Source organism: Lepidochelys olivacea (assembly GCF_965140295.1).
Source record: "Lepidochelys olivacea isolate rLepOli2 genome assembly, chromosome: 3".
In the NCBI taxonomy this organism is placed as follows: Eukaryota; Metazoa; Chordata; order Testudines; family Cheloniidae; genus Lepidochelys; species Lepidochelys olivacea.
The window spans coordinates 118,425,654-118,434,987 of record NC_140413.1 but is presented as its reverse complement, the minus strand read 5'-3'; positions in this window follow the sequence as shown (position 1 = coordinate 118,434,987).

Genomic DNA, 9,334 nt, shown 5'->3' with positions numbered 1-9,334 from the left:
TCCTACTCACTCTTTTCCGTATGTTCTTCTAGTTCTCTTGAAACCCTTTTATGGAGAATGTTCCTCCTTTCACTGAAAGTATTTAAAAGAGTCATCTTGACTCTCGCATGGTAATTACTTTGATATGGGTGACTAATTATAGGATGTTCTGCCTAGAGCATTATCTTAGGTTGAGAAAAGTAGACACAGAAACACTAGTGTTAGTGTGATGTGACTCAGAGTCACACTTGCGCTTTTCCCGTGAGATACTTATGTTCCAAACATATCACCCAAATACTCTTTATATTCACCATCAGTAGCTGTATAGTCAGCAATTTAAGTGTGAGCATGTCTTGGTTCATAGCCAATGCATTGCACATCTCCAGTGGAGTCTACAGAACTATCGCTTGGTTTAGTTAAAAGAAATACTGTTGATTTCAGATTTTCTATTCCTGGATTTGGTTATGATCTAATAACCGTGATAATCTTTAAAATGAAGATGTATGTATACTATATACAGATGATGATGTCTACATTAGACCTGAGTTCACAGAGAGTGGAAGGATGAAAGAAGCACAGAACTGAGAGTCAGGAAATCTGGGCTCTGTTCCCCAGGTTACACAGACTGTCTAGGTGTCCTTGAATCAGTCATTAACATCTTTATTCCACATCCTTCTTATCTATACAATGAGGTTAATAATACTTCCCTCACATGTTGTGAAACTACACTCATCAATTTGTAAAGTGCTTTGAGATCCTTCATTGGAAGTAAAGGGCAATTGTAAATGCACAGAGGATCGCCTGTACAGGAAGTCTAATATATACTGGCATTGAAAATGGAAACCCTTAAAGACACACACACTTTTCAGTTAAGGTCTCTGGGAATAGTTATCTCCAGGATGCAAATCAAGACATTGCCAGCCAGATATGCTGGATCTCTTCAATATGGTACAATAAATTTGGATGTGTTATCATGCACTCCTATTTTTGACCATGCCAGTGTTATGCACAACAAGGCCAATCACTAATTCATAAAACAATAATAGAATCCAACTAAGATTAAGCTATGCATGACAGGGATTGAGGCTTGCTCTCCATTTCCCATGGAAATACAGAGACTGATTTTCAGAAATGCTGAGCATCCATCATTCCACCTCAGGCAGGCACCTGTTCTTTAAGGGAGGAAGGAAGCTCTTGGATCAGATACTGTACTGTACCCAATAAATTGGGGATAATAATAGTTCCCAAACTCACAGAAGTGTTGTGAGGCTAACTTAATGTGCATAAAGAGGTTTGAAGTTCTAGGAAGCACTATAGAAGAGCCAGGGATTTTCCTGGGTGGTGAAATACCACAGTGATGAACAATATAGCAATTCCCAGGTAACAGTGCTCTAGTTTCCTTTTAGCATTTCTTCGCTAGGAGTCACTAGATTCACTCCAGCAGCTTATTTTTTAGTAGACTCTTCCTGCCATTGCTTAACATGGTCTTTGCCATTTTCACTTCAGGCTTGAGTTTTTTAGAACCTGGCTATTCCAGTTCTCAGATGGTCATGCTGGACCCTATGAGGCACTCTTGGGTAGATTACAACCACATTTTGAAAGATGTTAAACAGTGTGCACGCTTGTGTTTAGAAATGGATTAGTTAAAATGTGTTGCTAAACAGGACCTATTTTCTGGTCCAGATGGGCAAAGGGAACATGAACATTTTATCTTGTCTGGATTTGCTGTTTCGACTGATCTGGGTTCACCTACTATGAGCTTCACTTTATTCAAACAAACTGACTTGGACAGAGAGATGATTTTTGTGGAAGGAGGAGGGCAGGAGAGAAGGCAGGGAGGGCAGAGACAAGCCTGGTGGGAAGTGATCTGTGAGGTTCCTATTCACTCAGCCAGCTTGTGATCACATTTTACGAGCTCAGCTGACCAGTTTTCAGGGATTTAGAAACCTAGGACAAACAACTGCTTTTTGTAAAACCAGCAGAGACCTGAAGCCCTGAAAATGAAGACATGCCTACTCTTCAGATACCCCTGACAAAAAGCCCTGGTACAATTGTGCAAAGCATTGCATTGTGTCTGCTTTTGTTTTCTGTTGCTTCATCTCTCACTCTCTCAGGGGCCTTGATTTGGCAAAGCGACCATTTCATGGTGAAACAGGAGGGAGATGCCGTGTAATGATGTTTTTCTCACACTACTGAAATGTAGTCAAGGGTTCCACACCTGGGTGCCAGTCAAAGAAAACCAATGCTAATAGGCAACATTTTAAACTACCATACTCACACAGCTGTGAGATTTAGTCAGCAACTCCATTCGCAACCTTTTTTGACCTTAAGCTGAAAGCACGGGAGAAGAGGAGAAACATTACCTGATAGAACAGAACAATTCCATGTGAGAACAATGACTTCATCTTCCATTCCTCTCAATAGGAATGACCTAGCAGCGTTGGCTCTGAATTGTTCAAGGCCAGCCTGCAATCAGGAACACTTCTAATAACGTAGCAAGGACCTGATTTTTAAAGAAGAGATCTTTAAGGGATGTAGGCTCCTGTTTCTCCACGCTGTCACACCAGGTTTATGCTGTTGTAACTCACTTGAAATTAATGGACTTACACCAGCGTAAAACTGGTGTAATAGAGTGGAGAATCAGAACCTGACATTACAGGATGAAACTATTTGTTCAATTTTTACTTACAAATTGTAGTGCTGAGGAAATGTGTCAGACTGAAAGCCCTGGAAACTGAAGTCCTCTTTCTGTCCATTAACCAGGTAGCAGCAGTGCAAGCTTCACCAAGCATGCTGCATGATGCGCCAGCAATATGCCTCAACCCTGACCTGGCTACATCTCTAGCGTTGACAGGGCGGTTTGTCTTCATGTCCATTCAACCTTTCATATCTCTGTGAAGATTGCCAAGGGGGACACCAGTTAGCGCCGCTTGTGATGCTATTTTATTATGCTGTGGAAACCTGTCCAACAGTAAGTAGACTGACATCATCCAATTCATTTCACATAGCAGTCAAATAACCTACTTTCAGTCATTGCCAACCTACTTATATTCACACTCATGACCCAGATCTGAAAGGTGCTGTATTCTGCTTCATACTCCATTACCTGTGCCGTAATCAGGAAGGAATACCTGAGGGGGCGGCACGCACATTTTGTCAGCATGAGTTTGGAATGGTGAGCATGCTCATGAATGGAGAAGTTCCACATTCAGGGGATTAGGAATGAAGTGAAAAAGAAAAAAATTCTCTTGCATCTTATTTTTACATGGTGGTTATTTGAGGCATCTCAGGGGCTTGGGATGTTATGAATAGTCCCAGTGGAGGTAAATTAATAGGAAGAGGGTATATGAGGCCATCAAAAGTACATGATAAATATGATTTATCCCATGCTTCTGCGATTTATCACTTCCACATTTGAAGCATAACAAAGTATTGACTTTTTAAAATACTATCATAGCAAGTATGAATGTAAAGACAATCTGGTACTACTGACAACAAATCTTCCTACAAATCTGCACTAAGAGGAAGAGACTACAATGTGCACTAATGTAACAATAAGAGCAGATATCTTGGTGCATAGCAATTGTTACTTACTAGAACTATATAAAACTAATTATGCAATGATTCTGTTTCAAAAACTTCACATATGCTGACAGTCAGGTTTTAACTATTTTACTTTATGGGTCATTAGTGTTCCTTCATTGAAGTTTAGATCACTGGAAGGATAGGGCCCTTACACAGGAACGTGCAAGAAATTGGACAGATCAACAGAATCTGGCCTTGAGAATTGTGGTTTAATCATTATTAATACTGTATTAATATAAATTGTTAATAATTTCAACAATAGATCTCAAAGTTCATGACAAAGGAGGTAAATATCGTTATCATGAATATTTATGCCACATTTCAATATTTAAGTCACAGATAACAAGTGACACATATGCAGCTGGCTTGTCCCTGTTTTTATGACATCACAGCAAACTGATGCTCTACGTTTTAGGTAGGCAGGGCCTACTCCCCATAACAAACACCACTACACAAATAGGTTCTTAGACAGCTCACCCTTTCTCTGGAAAATGCTTTTAATCTGCTCACCCTACCAGTGCAAGAGCATGACAGTTAGTATATAGGGCAGTGCTTTTTCAATATTTTAATTTTTTGAAAGCCATAACGATTCTCTCAAATAATTTATAAACACAGATAGGAGCAAATGAGCAGCATATTTATGTGCCAGGTTTCAAAGGCCCTTGAGTGTGTCAGTGTTCATGTATTACTTTGTGAAAGCTGTCACACTGGTATTCCACACGATCCAGCACTGATGTGCCAGCACACTGGCATAATGATACATATATAATTTCTCAGCTTTGGCAGCACATTTTCGCCCTGCATCTTAAACCTAGAAAATGTAAAGGGCTATTCTTCCATTAACCTCTGGTGCACCCACTCTCTGCTAAAGGAGCTGACTCTCAGGCACAATGAATGAGTCCTATACCAAAGTCCAAAAAGAAAAACAGTTTTTTTTCTAGATTCATAAATTTACAATCCTGAGTAATACACTTAAGGAGGTGAGGAAAAACCTAAACTATATGCAGCAGACATATTTCAGGGCTATTTGTAAAGGAAACACTCCCACCTGGCCATCAACCCAAAGCAGGATGGCTGGACTTCCTAAAATGGCTTTACATGATCGATAGAGAAATGTTAACAACTTATCAGCACAGGCTGGATAAAACATAGTCCAGGTTTCCAATATATAAGTGGGAGAAGAACTGGTCAGGAATTTTTCAACAAAACAGGTTATAATGCTGATCTGTCAAAACTGAAAGTTTTATTGGGGGAAAGGATTGGTTTTGACAAAACTTTAATTGGGAAGGTTTCTCAAGTCCAGAATGGTATTTCTGCTCAAAATCACAGAAAGAGAGAGAGAGAGTCTTTACAGCCTGGTTAATTAGATTCAAGTCCTTGAGTCTCCCACATCCCAGGTGAATGCCCTAACCACTGGGCTATTGGCTATTCCTGACTGACTGACTCTCGTTTTCACACAAAGGTCTCAGTTTCCTCCCAGTGTGCAATGGGAAAAAATCTGAAATCTCAAAACATTTCCCATCCATTTCTATGTGGGAAATAAAAAAAGTCATCACATCCAGGTTGCTGTTTGAAATCCAGCTCAGGTCACTGATGGTCGCTATATTATGACTGCTCGAGTGGCCTATGTGAAGTGAGGGTGGTGCTTTCAGTCCAGATCCTGCTGGGAGAGCATCCATAACACCAAGGTAACAGGCAACTCATAAATACCAAAGATAGTTCACAAAGTAATAGCATCCTAGTTATGTTTCACAGCATCCAAACAGACAAGTTAGATAAAAACTTAAATTCTTTTGTGGAAGGTTGCAACATAACACTACCTGATTTCTTAGAATTCTGAATAATAGCACACAAGAACCCACTCTAAAAAACCAATCCAAACCAGAGAGAGACAAAGCAGGCTGCTCCCTAACATAGCGAGGCACAACCTAGCCCACCTTACTATAGACTGTCTGGCTGCAAACTTACTCTGACTACATGCTTTCCTTGAGAGTCCCCTAACATGCAAGCAGGACAAGGAAACTCCTTACAGATTAAAGGGACAGCATGTAATTTTACCACAGTTTCCCATACACCACATTCACAACTGACATTAATAGGCACCCTGGCTGGTAGTCTCAGCAAACACCATGGAATGAATAGGCATATACAATGAATTGCCTTCTCAGCTCTTGAGGTGGTCGCTACAGACCAAGGGTGAGGCAGTCTGGGGAAGATTGAATTACTGTTGTGGGGAGAGAGGCCTTCAGCTCCCAGGGGTCTCCATCCAGGATTTTCATAAAGCACTGAATTTCCCCCAACAATGGTCAAAGATTATCAATAAAGCTGCCTTCCAATATTTTAAAATCAGAAATGGAACAGACAGCAGCCTGCAACTTCCCCACAACACCTGGCTACTTGTGTCAAACATTAGGTGCAAAGAACCTTGTTACCATAAAATGCCTGATCACAGGATCATAGCTAGGATTTGCACAGAACTCTCTCCCCCTTATCAAGTATTATTGCATTTTTCCAGTTAACATGAAGTGGAGAAGCAAAAGGCAGCAGTCATGTCGGACAGGCTTCAGCACTTCACTAAGCTTGTCACTATTTCGCCTCATCCTCCTCAGAATACAAGCTTCCAGTCTCTTTTCTTTATTTTCTTCAAGAATTACTTTAGGTGGAGAAAACAAAAAACACCATCTGGAATAGTAATGGTTTCTAGAAAGCCAGGACAAGCATACGTGTGGGTATTTGCCTTGAACCAGAGTATTTCTAAAAAATAAAAAAAACCTGCCATTTCTTACCAGAGGTAAACAGATGGGTTTCCACTACATGTACTAGCATGGAAGAAACCTATCCCAGTACAGTGTCTGCAGTCCAAGGCCTCAATCCAGAGCAGTTTCACAGCTGGCTCCCCAGGGACTAACCATCGTGGAGCTCCTTTAACATGCAAGGCTGCCTGCACTGCTGCTAAATCAACACATCTTCCTTCCAGTTAGGTTCAGCAGTTTGACATCCCATTGTGATACCTCATCCCAGTGCAGTCTGCAGAGAGAGACAGTGCACTCTGGTCTACTCTGTGGAACTCAGCAGCATTATGATGTCCTAATCTGCGTGGTTGCTAGCAACAAGAGAGGTAGTTTAGTAATCCTAGCTGTTGCGGAATAGTGGAATATCACCTAAGAGGGGTGAACTCTACAATAAATCTGAACTTGGTGTTTAATACCTGCACTGCATTAAGGCAGAATACAGTACAATCCACAGGCATTGTACAGTATATACCATCTTCTATACAACAGCAGCCAATGTATGGCAAGTACATTTGCCATTCTATATTAGACATCATACTGTTCCTGAGAAATAAGATAATGCACTTTACCCAACGTTTTATATTATGTCCATTAATACAATTTTTGAATGATGTACAGTAGGGCAGTGCACAATACACTTCCAAAGACAACCAGAATACATTTTCACTGCAAGCTGACAGCAGACAGACATGGATCCATCTTTGCTCCATTGAAGCTGAACATTGATAAGCACAAAGTTTAGAAGGAAAGGGGTTTCTTTCCCCCATGAAGAGAAGAGTTCAGTGCCAGTGAAAAGTGTCAGATAGCATTTGAGATTGAAGCTTTCACTTTATTCATAGAATTTATCTAATATGCTTAGAAACAGTACCCTCTCGAGGTCCCTTCCAGTTCTGTGATTCTATGATCATCACTGGCCTTCGCCTGAAGCTTCTTAGAAGGATATCAGGATCAGTTGTGAAGATCGTTTTTGTGACATGGACACCTGTCGATTGCAAACTTGACTGAGTCCATTGACTTATTTGGCATAGGCCCCCAAACAGCTGTCTGATGATAGCTGCTTTATATCAATACCATCCTGGAATGGATTGGTGACACTGAAGTGAAAGGCTCTATCATTCACCGTTGAATCACAGGGAATAATCCAACCCCTGGAAATGTTCTTTTCCATGTCATTGCTCTGAAAGTCACTGGGTAGAATTAAGTACAGTAAAAACTCATGCTAACATCACTTTGGGGCCTGTTCTAAAATCAAAGTATTATCCAGGTGATAATATATTTGCCTTGAAAGAGAGTAAAGAAATATTTTTGCTTGCATTGCTCGGCTGTTTTTCAACATGATGGTTGCTGACAACACTCTTACACTGGCTTCTTCATGCTGAATATCATATTGCAACGATGCTTGACACTGACAGAGTGGGAGAATGAAAAAATATAGCATTGATATTATAATTAGAGATGATCCTGAGCTACAGCATTTGAATCCCGAGTTTAGGCTTCAGATCTGATCTGTTTTGTTCCCACGACTAATTATAACAGTCCTGGATAATGCCATAGACATTCACACACCATGATAATCATTGCATAAAATGTTCATAGAATCATAGAATATCAGGGTTGGAAGGGACCTCAGGAGGTCATCTAGTCCAACCCCCTGCTCAAAGCAGGACCAATCCCCAATCACACTGGAGACTGATATTGGGTTGTTTGTCTACTATGACCCCTAGATCCATTTCAGGGTCACTGATTTCCAAGATACAGCCTCCATTATGTAGGTAGGGCTTGCATTCCTTGTAGCTAGATGTATAACTCTGCATTTGGCTTCTTTAAAACACATTTTGTTTGAATGGGCCCAGCTTACCAAGTGGTCCCAATCACTCTGTATGACTGCCCTGTCCTCACCATTTTTACCACTTCACTAATCTTTGTGTCATCTGCGAATCTTACCAACATTGATTTTTATATTTACTTCAAGATCATTGATGAAAATATTGACTAGTATTGGGCCTAGTACCAATCCCTGCAGAACTCCTCTAGAAACACCCCCAAACACTCCCTACTTTTTCACATGATCCATGAGTTATCATTATCTATGAGTATTCAGAGCCTGACTGCATATTAGTGAAAATAGTCATAACTCTCAAAATTTGCACTAATCTTAATATAAATAATTTTTAAGATGAAAATTCATGCTCTGTCCCTCAGCACTTCCTTCCTGTGCCCCTTTACCAGTCTTGAGCTGTTGGGCTAATTAGTTCACCCAGCCCACCAGCCTGATAAGCTAATTACTTTTAATTGTCCCAGTCATCTTTCTCCAGGGAACTAATGGGCGTCAAAGTGATCAGAGTGTAGGCTCACCTGTTTACTCCCTGTACTCTGTCAAGGTGTCCACACAACAAATGGTAAACAGCTAAAATGGACAGCATATTGTGTGAAAATGTGTTCAGGTTATTTGGTAATGATGTAGGAATAACAAATGCATTTGAAGAATAGAGATCAGTTCACAAATGACTAGCTAACAAAAAAGAGGGGCTATGTTTGTAATGAATTTATTTGATATTGAACGGTTCAAATAGCTCTCTCCAGGAGCAGGGTTATAGCCAAGGAAATTACAAGAGAGCAAGAGCTCTGCTAATCAAGTAGAGTGTGGTTATAACTAACTGTGGTCATAATTAAACATAGTTAATTTTACAACATAGGGTTGTTTTAATAGAGTCTTACTGTAGTGGACTTTAAAAAAAAAAGTAAACTAAAGCATTATCTAGAAAACAACAACAGTTACTGAATCAGTATACTCTAAAGACTCTTCTTGGAGTAACTTCCATTAGCATCAACCGATGCTTAAATACACAAATGCATTAGTCATGCATCCAATCACTCCATACATTTTGTTAAGTATCCAAATGTTGGAACAACTGATATGGAGTCTCTTCCAATGTGAATCAGAAGTAAAGCTTGAAGAATCTTAACTGAACAAGAAT